Raw genomic sequence first — 15,986 nt, 5'->3', positions numbered from 1 at the left:
TAGGAAGTACAACTTGAGTAGCATAAAACTTAATAGGCCAATTATCTAAACCCCTCCAATCAAGAACTTCAAAAATTGGATCATGTACCCAATTTTGCTGTATTACTAATCTCTGACTATTGTTTTTGATCTTCCTATCCTCTGACATCGATATTCCTATTTACTCACTATTTCCATGTCACTGTTATTCACATTCATTTTTTATAATTTATGCATAACATCAATCAGTATTTTGCATGTATATTCACCACTATCTTTCTCTCTGATGTCACTCTTTTTTGCTTTGCAGTAGCGCTATTTGGATGCATATCTGTTCACTGTTTCCTTACATTGTTTGATCACTATTTTTTCTCTTATACATATATTATTGCTGCTTTTATATGGCACAAACATTGTTTCTACCCTTGGCCACCTCACTGCTCTTTGTTGTTTGATGGCCATCATAATATTCTTACTGTATTTCTAGGTCTACTTTGTGTAACCAAGAGCATCATTTCATACAATCACAGATATTGTATCTTCACCAAAAGTGTTGTACCATTATTAACAAAAAATGGTCTTTGACATTAGTGCTTGGACCCTTTAGACAAGACAGTAAATTGACGATCATTATATGGTGAATATCCTTCAAATAAAAGCTGTGAATGTATCCAAGGATACTGAATCACCTTGCAAACACTCTAAATACCTTTAACAAAAAGGTAAAATTATCTCTCTTTTTGCCCCTCATCATATGAGTCATGCTCTCTAGTATTTATCATAGTTTTGATCTTCTTCTTCACTGAAATTAATTGCAATCATGCTATTTTAATGTCATTAAATCTACTCATATCATTGTTGATAGCTCTTTTGTAACCTCTGATGATGATGCTCCTCTAGACAATGGTAAATGTACATCTTGTCAGTCCTATCATCTCTAAGTTTCTATAACAGTCCATCTCACTGTCTCGTCATCACTATTATGGATTCCATTTGATGACATATCTGTTTTGTTATTTTCAACATTTACCATTGTTCTTGATCTGTGCTCACTGAACATACATATAAAAGTGTGTCAACATTTCTTCATCACTATCCTTTAATGTCATGTTTCTTTATCACTGTCCTTTAACATTGTTCCTAGATAATAGTGACTAATTTTGATGACTTTTGATTGATCTCTACTCAAGATATCTCCAATTCCTTCTCACTATTTTTAGTCTTTTGCAGCACTTGTGTTTTTCTTTGAATGAGCACCATTTAATGACTTGGCTCTTGTCCATTATTTTTCTTTTACTATCTTAATTGCATGATTTTTGACTGCTGCCATCCTTTAATTTTTTGATCACTATTTTGCACTGGAATTCTTGTTCTTTGGGCTTTCCTTTTAGATTTCAGTATTCATCTTTTCAACAACAATGTTCTTGTCTTATTTTATGCAATGCTTTGCTCTTATACAAACTTGTATCTTTGTCTCTAAGACACATGCCTTTTTTATCTCTTTCTTACTGCTATAATATTCACGAGACCTTATGCTCTGTTGAACATCCTTTTGAGTGAGTTGTCATGACCACCACTTTTTTTTCAAAATTCTATAGTGGTAAATATCATTTAGGACCTAATATTCATGTAAAATCCCTCTGAGTCACAATATTTTCCATGGATGTCTAGATCAACCTAATCATCCTACATTTGATGTAAGGTGCCATTCTTACCCAACTACCAATAGTAAGATTACCAAAATCATAAAGATTTTCTTTGCAAGCAATGCAGCCTAGATAGATCTTCATTTATATAATGAAAGTTAATAAAAATGGAAAACTGTTATAAGAACTCCTATACTAGAAACATTTGTGTAAAAATGTATTTCATCTGCTTCATATCTTCTCTAATAGCTATTGCATTCTTTCGATGTTTTCATCAGTGCCCTTGATATTGTCTTCATTTCTTAGTTTCTTTCATTTTGTCATGACTCTTCATAATGTTGCTCCTAACTACTCTTATCATCTTCAAGATCTCTGTAATATAAAAGACCTTGCTTGTCATAGCAGTGACATCTATTGAGCATCACTATCTTTTATTGATATCTCACTGTCTAAGAGATGTGTATTGTCTTAAAGAATTGTTGATATCATTGTTACATTGAATATCACTGTTCCATTGAATATCACTGTTATCTATCAGATTTTTTTCATTCTGAACATCAACACCAGAATGTACCCCTTAACCATCTCCACAATTAGCAACCCTTCTTCTTGCTACTTCACAATATCATCACTCCGACACAGGATCTCAATTGATGATTGAACTATGATTAGAGATTCCTGCTTTTCCACTAGGTGCATCTCAACCTCTTAAGTTATATCTTGTTGCATAGGAGTTTCAAAATTTTCAAGTCTTTTTTCACTAGAATCAACCTTACCTAACTGGCATCCATCTTCCTCAAGTGGTTCATTCATTTCCTTTGGTTTTTTTGAAGACTTTGGTTTCTCTACTTCACCATGTTCCTCAGTAGGACTTAAACGACTACAAAATTTGAGGCCTCTTCAATCATGGCTCTCTCATCTAATTGAGCCTTAGCAGAAATCTCACCAAGTGATGAAGCACATACTTGTGACAGACCATTCAATATCATTCTTCAGAAAAAGCATAACTTTAATTTACATTGAAATTAACTATAATAAAATTAGAACAAAAGTGAATATAACATATTTGAGAGCATTTGGCATCCCTAGATTTTCATAACAGAAAATGAATTGTCTCTTAACATATGAACATAACTCTCCTGTACTAAATGATAATTGTGTGGTTTATTTTATTTAATAAGTATAATTATGGAGAGGCAAAATTGATAAAAAATTTTGGCAAAATTTTGCTGAAAGTCTTAGATGATACTCATCAATGGCAAGTTAAACCAATGTAAAGTTCTTCTTTTCCTGCAACACATATAACAACAATGTAAACTCATCTTGAAACTTCTTCTTTTCTTGCAACACATATAATAGCAATTATAAGTGCTTGCAAGGTATACACTTATGAATAAATATTACATCCTGATTTAAATGTATGAAAACAATTTTCATTCCTTTTAAGCTTCATTAATCTTGAGGTGCAATTCACAAACTGAAGAATAGTAGCTTTTGTTCTTCATGATACCTTTAGGGGAAGAGTATGTGAATGCCCCCTCATGTCTAGAGTCCAATTTAGAGGAGATGGCTATTTACACTGCTAAGGTTTGTTGAATCTAATTTTGAATAATATTGCTTGCTATTGTATCATCACAGAAATGAAAGAAAACGATTTAAGAGTTAAAAGAAAAAAATGGATTTTTTGAAAAGGCTTTAGAAACTTTCAAGAAAATACTATTGCTAATGATTTATTGCTTCTCTATTTTGGTATTTGATGATTTTCTGTGCTTAAACATTTAATGTCATTATGGTTATATGAATGGATTCTTTGCCTTAGAACACTATCATCTTCAAAATCCCATATGAAATCTATATGACCATTTCATTTCTTCAATATGCCCTATGGATGTCCCTATCTAACTTTATATCTTTTAATTGCATATAATAACTAATTTATGTGCTTTTCATGACTATGATTGACTCATATAATTGTGATCTCTCTAGCACTATGATGTCATTTAATATGTCTTGCTAAAGCTTATAAATTTTGTTCCTTTTGCCATGTCATGTAATATGTCTTTCCTTGTAGCTTATATGTTTTGAAATTGCTGCTAGGCCTTGTAGCTTGTATAATTTGATTGTTGGAGAGCTTCTATAGCTAAGCAAGAAGGCCGTTGCACGAGTTATAGCTACGTGCTTGGGTATGAAAATTGCATATTTTTTAATCTAATGTATATTTTAACTAGACTTGTAGCTTATATGTTTTGAAATTGTTGTTAGGCCTTGTAGTTTGTATAATTTGATTGTTGGAGAGCTTCTATAGCTAAGCAAGAAGGTCGTTGCATGAGTTATAGTTGCACGCTCAGGTATGAAAATTGTATATTTTTTAATCTAATGTATATTTTAACTAAAATTTTAGCTTATATGTTTTGAAATTTCTTTTAGTGGATTAATGTTGTAAGGTCTCTTGAAATAAGACCTTCAAGCAGTTGGTCATAGTTTTACAAATAATCTTATCCACAAATTTTCCTAGAGCAATTAATTGAATGTTAAAAAAGGTGATTGGGTTAAATGTCTTAGGAATAAAGTCAAAGAAAGTATTTTTAAAATATTAAAGTATTTAGCTAGGTCTAAGAAGATTGTGTACTTTCGACAGTTTTGCTTAGTTTGTGAAAGTTGTAGACCCAAGTTTTCATAGCCCAATTTTTGCTTCCTGTAAAGAATGATCATGTCAGATAATATAAGTGAAGAATAAAATAGGGAGACAATCGCTAGATTGTGGTCTAACTTGAAAAGAGAAGGTGATGGAAAATGTTATTTTCCTTGCAAAATTTGTAAGGGCTTAAACTGTAGAAGACTGCTAATAAAAAAAGTTAAGAGATATGGTAGGGAGAACGGTCACATTGAAGGGGGGCATGACTATCATCCACTGGTAAGTCATTCATTATATCATTTTAACAATTTATATACATATGAAATCACTTGTTGATGTGTTGATGATCATGGTTTATTTATGTTAATCAATTTTATATAGGTTGATCTCCCTAGGGAAGTACATGATATGAACCACAACACTCCGAAGAATATGATTTTTTATGTGGAGGAACATGGAGGTGCAAATATCCAAGGTGAAGATAATGATCCCATGGAAGATGATGATCATGCACCAGAAAACACAATTGAAGATGATCGTATAAATACATTGATCCATGATACATTTAGTCCAGGCATATCTGATCATGATGATGATGATAGCTTCGATGTACCTCTACTTGAGAAGGCATACGAGCCCCTATACAAAGACTCCCAAACAACTCTTCTCTCTGCTATATTGTTGTTGTTGAACTTGAAGGTTATGAATGGTTTATCCAACATAACAATGTCACGTATGTTAAGGTATGTCATATATGTCTTTATAGTTAAAAAAGGGTGAATAATGTACCACTAATATTGTTTATATTAACAACTTATATTTTTTATTGTAGATTGATAGGCGAGTTTCTGTTACCATCATCAAATATTCTACCTTGCTCATATCAAGAATTATCTACTATTATGAAAGATATTGGAATGGAGTATCAAGCAATACATGCTTGTCCCAATGATCATATTATATATTATAAAGAACATGAATTTGCAATACAATGCCCTATATCTCATATGAGTAGATATCAAATAGATCAACTAACAAAAAAGGTGCCTCAAAAGGTTCTTTGTTACATCCCCATTATTCCACAGATGTGACAATTATTTAGGTGTAGTAGCTTGGCTCAATTTATGGATTATCATGCTCGCAATAGAAGTCGATATGACATTATTCAAATCCCTGCGGATGGTTCGGTATTTATGCACATAGAGGAAAAGTGGAAAAACTTCAAAGAAGAACCTCATAATCTCAGGCTTTCACTGGTAATGGACGGTGTCAATCCATTTGGAGAGATAAGATCTGTTTACTCAGTGTGGCCTATTTTTGTTATTAATAATAACATTCCTCCGTGGATGTCAATAAAGAGGGAACACATTATGTTGGCAATGATTTTTCTAGGTATCTTATCATTTGATAGTTATTAATTTACATGTACTTAAAAATATTGCAATAAAATAGTCACAATAATTATGTAATGTTACTGTTCATTAAAGTAAGTAAATATCAAGTTAAAGATATGAATGTATATATTGAGCCTCTTATCGATGAGTTGGTGGAGTTATGGAATGGTGTCACTATGTATGATGTGTCTAGACCAATAGGACAAAGACAATTTCAATTCCATGTAATACTTGCATGGACAATACATGATGCCCCAGGGCTAACACATTTTTGTGGTATGTTATATTGAATTCAAGTTGAGCATGATAATTCTAATTATAAAAATCAACATATTTAATAATCCAATTATATCATTATCTTGTAGGTCTTCAAGCAAAGGAAAAATTTGCATGTCCAATTTGTAGTCCAAAGATGAAATCTCATCATTCAAAAATTTTAGTCTAAAGTAGGTGTTTGATGAGTGTAGACACTTCCTCCATAGGAATCATAAGTATCGAAGTACAAAAAAACATCTTTTCAATGGGAAAGAAGAGACTACATCAAAGACATGAAGAATGACACCTCTCCTATGGAAGTTGGAATATAATAGAATTAATCGTCGAGGTAATGTTGTTCCACCTAATAGTTTATGTTTGTAATTTATATATTTCTATTGTGATTTTTGTTTACTAATTGTGTAATTGATGATCATGAAGGTCGTCAAGGCAGTACTGACAACCTTCCAAAGGGACTAAAAAGCTATCCCAAACAATTTAGCAGGTTGCCCTACTACGAGCACTTACAAATTGTGCATTTTTTTGATTCTATGCACATTGGAAAGAATATAATAGAGACATTGTGGAAAATATTGGATGGAAGGCGTGACAAAGAAAAAATTGTCAAAATTTGTAATGACATTCATGAATCCAATCATGCATTGAAGAATTTCATTCACTCAAATAGCAACAGAGATCAGATTAATATAAGTGCCCTTCCTTGGTTATTAACGGAGCAGAAAAGTGATGCCATAAAAGAAGTCATACAAAAAATCTGATTTCCCATAGGATTTGCTGTGAACATAAACAATCTCATATAAAAAAAAAAGTGAATTTGGGCCAGGGCTCAAAACGCATGATTGGCATACTTTCATCAAGGTAAGTTATGTTCTTCTGTATTTACAATATATTCATAAACTACGTGTATTGTTCGTTATGTTATGTTAGAAAACAATGAAATGATTGGTTTATAATTACTCCAGTATGTGATTCCTCTATCTCTCCCAAAGCCCTTCAACAATAACATCAAACAAGTGATATACGATCTTGGAAAATACATGAGGTAAGTAGTAATATCTGTTCAATTTGTTGTATATATTTATTATATTCATGATTTATTTTTCTTGCTATGTAATCTATTGTATATTTTTTGTAAAGTCTCATATCTATAAGTTTTTTGTGACTTGAATCTCTTAATGTAGGTGGTTTTTATCTAAAGAAATCCATAAAGAAGATATAAACTATTGGAAGAGAAGAATTCCTCATTTACTGTGTGAAATAAAAAAGTGTCTACCTCCAACTTTTTTCACTGCATAGGAACACTACCTCATACACCTAGTTAAAAAGATTGAATTGTGTGGACCTATACACACTAGGTCAATGTGGATGGTTGAGAGGCACTTGAAATCTTTGAAGGCTTTGGTTCAACAAAGAGCACATCTTGAGGGTTCTATGGTAGAAGGATATATGGTATACCAAAATATGGTGTACATTACTAAATATCTTCCTAAGTTTGCATCAAATATCCGTGTAGATCGCATTTGGGATCTCGAGCCTTTTAAAAAATTAGAAGGGGAGTACTTAATGGGGAAAGGTACATTGAGGAAAGTGAGAGGTAATAAATTATAAGACGTTATTGTAATAAATTATTTCTTAATCTTCAAAATAAATCGGTTGTAAATTGTTTTTTTTTTTTTTTTTTTTTTTTTTTTTGTATAGGTGCTCGAGAGTGGGATGCACTACATTTGTATATTGCAAACAATCTTGATTGGATGATGGTATGAATTGAACAATGTCAACATTATGGTTAGACATTAACATGGGAAGGTGTATCTACATTGGTTAAAGAAGCTCATCATAATGGAGATTCCAATGTTACACAAAGGGAAATAGATTTAGCATGTGGTTTAAGGGATTTTCAGGTATGTACAAATTTTTTAATCACCTATATGTTTACCAACTCATGATACAATAATTTTGACATGTTTCACATATTATTGCAGGTTAAACACCACGAGGCTATGTTCTGTAATGGTCAAAAAATTTGCATCAAAGTCTAGAAACGACTTACATCCTTGAGAGTTTGAAAATCAATACTATGGCATTTTGGATGATATACTTGAGTGTGACTTTAGTTCCTTCAAATTAGTAATCTTCATTGTCAAATGGTATAGGTTATGACTTAATCCGAATGATCCTGATAGAACTATTATTGAACATGATAATGAATTTACAATGGTTAATACAAGGTCATTTGAGCCAATTGGGGATGAGCCCTATGTTCTTCCAAGACAATGTGAGTAGGTATTTTACTTAGAGGTTCCACATAAACCGAGTTGGTCATTTGTTGTTAGACATGAACCGAGGGGAAGGCCAATAAAGTATAATGCAATGGAAGAAGAAGATACCGAAGAAGTAGAAGATGATGTAGATGCTGCTACTGATGATGATGATGATGAAGATGATGTTGATGTTGATGACGACGATGAAGATGATGATGACGACGATGCTAGCGAGGATGATGATGATGATGACGATGATTATGATAACAAGGATGATGATGATGATGATGATGACGACGAGGATGATGATGATGAAATTTAGAGGTATACCATCAATCCTTAATCTATTTAATATTCATTTCTTAATAGAAATATATTTGTCTTATATGGTTACATAGTTTATTAATTATCTATTTAAAAGCTACAAGTTTCAACTAGAAATAGAATACTGCTAATCTAAATTAACTATTAATATAAATTAATTAAATAAAACTATTTAAAACACATATTGATGCGTGAATGTATTGAGCCTTATTTTCTTTCAGGTCAAAAGCATTTGTAAGTGTTTATTTTAGAAAAGAGAATTCATTAAATATCTATAAAAGCGAGTTGTACCTAGAATAAAATTCATAGGGAAAACATAATATAAGTGCTTAGCACTTCACTACGCCTACTTCCCTAGTAGGCTTATAATGTGAGCCTAATTTAAGTGTTATATTGTGTACCTTTTAATGTTTCTAATTTTTATGCGATGCTTATGATGGATGTGATTATGATTATGATGTGATTATGCTCATGATAATTGAATTACATTTGTAGGAAACTGAACCCCTTTCAGGAGTATCTCGCATAGTCTCATGGATCAACAGGTATAAGTTAGTACTCCTTATAAACAATCTATTTAATACACTTATCAATAGTAATATTGATGTCTTCTAAGATCTCTCCCATTTGCAGGTACCAACGAATAGGTATTTGTCAGAAGTGTCTTCCTCAAGTGAGGGAAATATAGGAATAGAAGAGGAAAGTGAGACATGTAGTTTATCTAGAATAGGGAGATTAACTAGAGGTCAAAGGACTAGAAGGAAATTCAATAAACGCATGAAATTTTTCCTTGTTGAAGGGGGGTCATGTTCTTATGATGATGAGATGGAAGGCAACATCGAGGTACCCTTGAGGTACCAACATCTATAGAAACATTGGGTACCCAAGGAACTTCCTCCAATAAACACTAATTTTTGTGTTAATGAGAGGATATATTGCATAGCACCATCATCATTACATGGTTTGGGCCTATTTTCTATGGATGGCATAAAGGTGTCTTACAAAAAAGTTTCTAAATTGATGGAGTATGTTGGACCATGTTACGATTACAAAAGTTGGATGCATATTGTTCAACATAAAAAAAGTATGCATAGGTATGCCCTTTCGGAAAATTATATACAACAACAAGACAATAATCAAAGTAAAAGTGTGGCTATATATATTGATAGAAGACCAAAAGAAATAGGGGATATTGTAGGTTTTATAAATAGTACACGACCCGGGTCAACTATAAAGCAACCCAATTGCATATTTGAGGTGCACGAGGGAAATTGTGTATTCATCTATGCAATAAAATCAATATGTGTAGGGGAAGAGCTTCTTATTGATTACAATTTGAATCACATAGATACAAATGAGGCTACTATCATGGGGTGGTACATTCTATTAAACCAACTTCTAATCAATGACTCCAACATACCATTAAGTCAATAAATTTATGGCTAACATTTTTATACTTGATCTTTGACACAGGGGCACAATATGGAGCAACTGCTTGGTGGGTATGCTGGCGACGTTCTTGGCTCATCTACACATGAGCAGGTAAAACTCATTGTAATTGTGCAAACTAGATAGAAGAAAAATGTTATTTTTTTAATGTTGTTTTCTTCATTTTTTTGGAGTAATTTTGATAATGCTAATACTATTGTTGTCACAGAGGGCCGGTGGTCGGCGGGACAGAAAGGAACTTGCAGTCCCTTAGCAGCTCGCCCCTGAGGAGGACCCTTTTTATATTGATTTAGCAGAGACCAATGACCCGATCGGTTCAATTTAAAAGTTGCTAAAGAAAATTGACAAAGAAATTATACGTTTGGAAACCATTAAGCCTACTACTCAGGAAATAAAAGATAGGGCATCTGAATTGTTGCACACCTCTAAAACCTTAAAAGTAAGTATTAATGAAATTTTTAATTATAACAAGAGTTCAATAATGGTTTTTATGTTATGCTCTTTTATGGCATTAATTAAAATATGGATGCATTGTCTTTACAAAGTATTTTGCGTGATTTTGAGCCCCATTCCCATGATGAGGGTGCTACAGGTGGTTCAGGTAGATCACATGTTCCATTCCCCACTTGTGTTTTCCACTGATATATATATAGGAATTATCATAATCATTGACAATACATGCTCGAACAATCCTTTTTTTTAATGCTCTAACAATCTTTTCCATGCTAGTCCATGCGTTCTATATTTATGCATGCTCTAACAATTTTATTCTTTAGCTTTAGATCCTATGATGACACCGCCTCCATCCAGGACAACCACAAATCTCTTTCTGACTGCTGAGTTGACAACACACAGCTTACATGCATCGATTGTTGCACCATCTACTGGTACACAAATCCCTCTTTTTCTCTCTTTTGTTATGTGTTTAAGTGTTATGTTTTTATACTTCATGACAAATACTTATGAAACATATGAAATTTTTTGCAATAGGAGCTGCAACATCATTTCCTGGATGTTCCTATGATCCTAGTACAGGAACGGTGAAGGTTGTCATATTGATCGTCAACAACAATGAAGGCATTCCATTAAAAGTAGCCAAAGTTCTAGGTACTTTAAAGTTATTATTCTATAGTGATATAATAGTAATTTATCTTTTGATCACTCTTCATCGACTAATGATCCCATGATTGTTTTGTAGGGAATGATGTTTTTTGGGAAAAAACTTGGTGATGAGTGTTTGCGAATATTCGGGCCCATCATGCATGCCTGGTGGAACATTATATCCTAACTAAAACCCCAAACCACTATTTTGATTTCATATCATTGCTACAGTAGTTTTCCTTTTCATCTACTTCTTGAACTATATTAAAGATAGCTTCACTTCATTTATGAGTCTAACATGTTTTTTTTCACTTAAAGGGTGGAATAACCAAGACAAAAAGTTGAAGGATGATCTTATAGAGAGCATGATCCAACTCTTTGGACATCGTGCATTCAAGAGAAATAAGCTCCTTGAAAATGCTAGTTTATGTTTGAAGCATATTAGGGACCAGTACAAAAAAAATTTACGGGATAACCCTAGGTACGAGCATCCACCCTATGTTCCTTTGGCTAAGTGGCAAGCTCTGATTTTGGATGGAAAGTATAAAGCTGACAAGAAAAATGCAATTAAAGTAGTGGAGAGTACACCAAGGTATGTGATACTATTGAGAATTTAATTATGTACTAATTAACCTCTATATTTATACTATCTAACCTATTTCAAACTTTTCATAGATTTCCTAACACATCAAAGGCAACAAAGGCAAGACTAGAAAAGCATGAGAAACACAAGCTCAGCTCTTATGGTTTTTTGAAACTTCAAGCATGAGTTGTAAGTATTAGTAAATGAAAAATTGTATCAAATTTTTTATATATTGTGATGGGAAATGCTAGAATAAACTAGCTTGTCTATGCTCCTGATCCTCAACTTTTGCAACTTTTGTATTTTATTTTGATATTTTAACTACCCTCCATTGGTTAATGAAACAATGCAAGTAAAATTTACCATACCATGTAAAAATGTAGGGCTCAAATTTCAAGAGATGCCTCATAGAAGAGGATAAGAGAATTGGCTTCCAACAAGGCTATAGAGCCGTGGCTGAATGGCTACGAGCTGAAATCAGTATGGAAGGCTCTAATAATGATGCATCTGAGCCACAGGTAAATAAGCTAAATGAAATTTATTTCAAATTGAATACTTTACCAATTAGTCTATTTGATGTTAAGTTCCAATATAAAGTGAGTATATCTGTTTTAAGCAAGGAATGATAACAATGCGTAGGATGTTGGAATGTAGCCTGACAATCCTTCTACACAATCTGTGAATGCTAAAGGTTCACATGATGTGCATCCCACTGGTGGAGGTATACATTTGATATTAATTTTTTTATATGTAATTACAATTGGTGCTTGGATTAACATAACATTTTGTATAGTAGTTGTAGAGGACCAAGGGGTCGATGTTCATGAGCATGTTGATGTTGAGTCCAGACAAAATGATGTGGTCAAATCAAGTAAAGAGCACCATAGTTATGTTATTTAAAATAATTAAATACTTGTAACAATTATAATAAATTATTTTTAATTTAACTCTTTTATTTTTTATTGTAGAGGACCCCCCTTTGCAATAGCATACGAATTTGAGATCATCAAGAATAGAGAAAAGAACAACTGATGAGGGGGGTATTGATGATGACACTGATGCTCCTCTTAGAGCTTACATAGAAAAAATAAATAGAAAGAAAAAAAAGAAATGATTGTCATCTACATACGTTAATTGATAATGACTGAATTTTATGTCTCAATGAATTTAATTATGTGCTAATGAATGTTCATGAATTATGTGTTAATGCAAAATATTAATGAATGTTGCATGTTTATGAATATAATGTGTTAATGAATATTATCATATGATATTGATTGAATGTTACATTTTATTAATGGTTGAAAGAATGAATGAATGTTAGATGTTAACAGGGAATGTAGAGTGATGTTAGGGGGAGGGGGGTGGGGCCAAATGAGCTTCCATCTTCACGTGGTTGGCCCTATTTAGTAGAGAATATTAAACTATTCTCAAAACAAAGTGAAGCTCAATAAGATACTAAATATTTCTCTATTTTGTCCTATGTTTAGACTATTGTCCTTTGCATCTAAGGCTTCATGCTTTGAACTATCATGAAGTTCTAAACTTGTAGCTTTTTATTGCATCCTTAGATCTTAGCACTGTCTTGGGACTGTATTATCACCAATGATATGATTATCATAATTAACTAGGGAAACCCTTGATCAACACTATCTTGGGACTATGTTATTTGAATATGCCACTGCTTGGAAGAGGTTATTTTAAGAAAAGGGAATTAGGATTTGATCATATTAGTGATGCTAACACAACACAACACACACTCTAGCCCCAAGAAAAATGATTTTGACTTGGAACTATGGATTGGTGAGGCCACAAATGGGGGACCTCATCCACAATTAACAAAGTTAAGGCTCAACCCCGAGAGCAAATTGGCATAAGCCTACAATGATGATGGCCTAGTGGCTATTTGAACCTTGTTGGCCCCTACACCATCATCACCACCACTTAACCAACATACTTAGTGGTGGACCTCACTTTTGGTATTACTAAGCAATAAAGGAGGTATCATTGTTAATACTTGTCAATTTCCTATCCATATTTTATTGATCCTTCATTTGAATCCATGTATGGTGTAGGGGCACCCAAGAAATAATGAACCTATAGGGTACACCAATAGCTATGTAGGAGATAATGAAGGTACAAGGGCAATCAATACCTAATGGAGACCTATTGAGTTATTTGATGATGAATCATGGCTATTAAAGCCATTAAATGTAATAAATTTCACAAAGTTGACAAAATGTAAGGTATTGCCAAGAGGAGGCAAATTGACAGAAATAGGGAGTCAATATGGTGTAAGGGGTCATTTGAAGTCCTAGGGTATCCTAGGAAGATTTATGGGTGGATGGTAGTGTTTACATGATACAATAGGCTATTAAAGCCCCTAAATGATGTAAAATGCACTCAAAGTGCAAGATCTTGTAAAATAGCCAACATTGGCAACATAAGCCAACTTAGGCTTGAATGGGGTTAGTTAAGGTTATAGGTGTGTGAAGAGTGTTTTAAAAGGTCTTTTAGAGTCATTTAGGAATGACATTATAGTTTTCATAAGTCTTTAGCCAAGAAAAGGTCACAAAAGATAATCAAAGGTAATCATGTTTAAAAAGTTATAAAAATTGTCTATTTGCTGTCATAAGACAGTTAGAAGAGAAATTGGCATCCAAGGGGGATTTAGTTCAATTTTATGAGTTAGTTAGATGGGAAAAGATTTAGAAAAGAAATGTCTTTATAAGACACAAGGGCAGAAGTTGAAGAGAGGTGTATGTAACAAGAGAATAAATAAATTAAAGAAATCTGATATTCACTGTCACAGTGACAGTTTCCTAATTGCAAGATTCAACTTGGTAATCCAATAAAGTTATTTATATTCAAGATTTATTTTTGTTGCTCCTTGAAAAGATTTTCATGATTTTTTAACTCTTGGCAAGGACTTTGTAAGTTTTTTTTTTTTTTTTAAACTATCTTTGAAATCTCTGCTGTCACAGGGAACGTGATTGATTGTTACAGTTTTGTAGTCATTAATGGAGACAAGCCTCTCCCACTTTTTTTGAATGGACTATAACTTGTGGGAGAGACACTTAAGTGTATGAATATGTTGTTTTTATGGTTTAATTGGAGGAGGATGCAGGTGATAGTGAACAAAGAAAAGAACAACAGGGTGATTGTTGTACCAAATAGTGAAGGTGCATTTGCAAGTTACCACATGGTGAATATGAGCAAATGGAAGTTGGAATGGATAAATATGTGTTGAAAACATTTTAGGGAGTATGTTTAAAGGTTTTTGAGCCAACAAAAAGGTTTTATGAGTTGATTTAAGGTCTTTTCTAGGAAGCCCTAGGCTAGAAACCCTTAAAGGGAGGGTTTGATGAAAAGGTGTCTAGAGATGCATGGAGGGTCAAAAAAATTGTGGAATCCTATCATTTATTAGATGCCTTAAGACTATTTCAAGGTTTGGAGAGTTGGGTGTGTGTGCAAAGAATAGTTTCTTTGTTAGGCAAGGGCTAATTAGGCCTAATTGCTATAGTGATAGCCATAGAAAGGTGCAACAGTCACAGGTTGAGAAACTAAAATTTGCAAGGTTTGAAGAAAACCATAAAAGGTATTTGAAAAGGTGACTAAGTCACTAGGTTTTTTGGGGAGTTAGAGAGAAAAGTGCAATTTGTTGCAGGACAGGGCTACTAGACAGGCCTAAAAGGGCTAAAGTAGGAAATGGTGAAAGATGGGTTGTTGGAAGCTGGTGAAGAGTTGAAGGATGTTAGATAGGCCATGATAAGATGGTCTAAGGTGTTAGGGTCAGTGAGAGATGTCAAAGTTTGATTTTGGTATGATGGTGGTGCTAGGTACACTAGGTGACCTAAAAGGAAATTGATACAATAAGAGATTGTGGTAATGAGGTAGGAAGTGAATTCATGGGTATGGTGTGTGGAAGAGATCTACTAAATCAGGGACTTCTTATTGATCCTTAAGTTGAACTCTAGTTCCTTGAGTGGATTCCAAGGTGTTGTTGAATCCTCGAGTTGAATAGGGTTCCTTAAGGGGATATTAGAAGGCTTTGCATCAATGTAACTTCCAGTCCTCGATTTGAAGATTCTTTAGTTAGTTTGTGTCCACTTTCTTTAAAACTAGTAATAAAACCATTTTTAGAGGAATAAAATTCTTACATGGATCTATCGATAAGAACACTTTTAAAACTATGGAAAGAACATAAGAAACTATAGTTTTTGTTGACTCATTTGTGCTATGTGCATCATGAAGTTAAAAATTGCAATGTTGTACAAAGAAGCTTCTCAGATATGGAATATTTACATAGAGGTATGCAAATTACTTAAAATTTAAATA

The sequence above is a fragment of the Cupressus sempervirens genome, chromosome 8 (genome assembly GCF_028749045.1).
Source record: "Cupressus sempervirens isolate cs-2001-9-10 chromosome 8, ASM2874904v1, whole genome shotgun sequence".
NCBI lineage: Eukaryota > Viridiplantae > Streptophyta > Pinopsida > Cupressales > Cupressaceae > Cupressus > Cupressus sempervirens.
The sequence above is the reverse complement of the archived record's forward strand: the minus strand, read 5'-3'. Positions refer to the sequence as shown.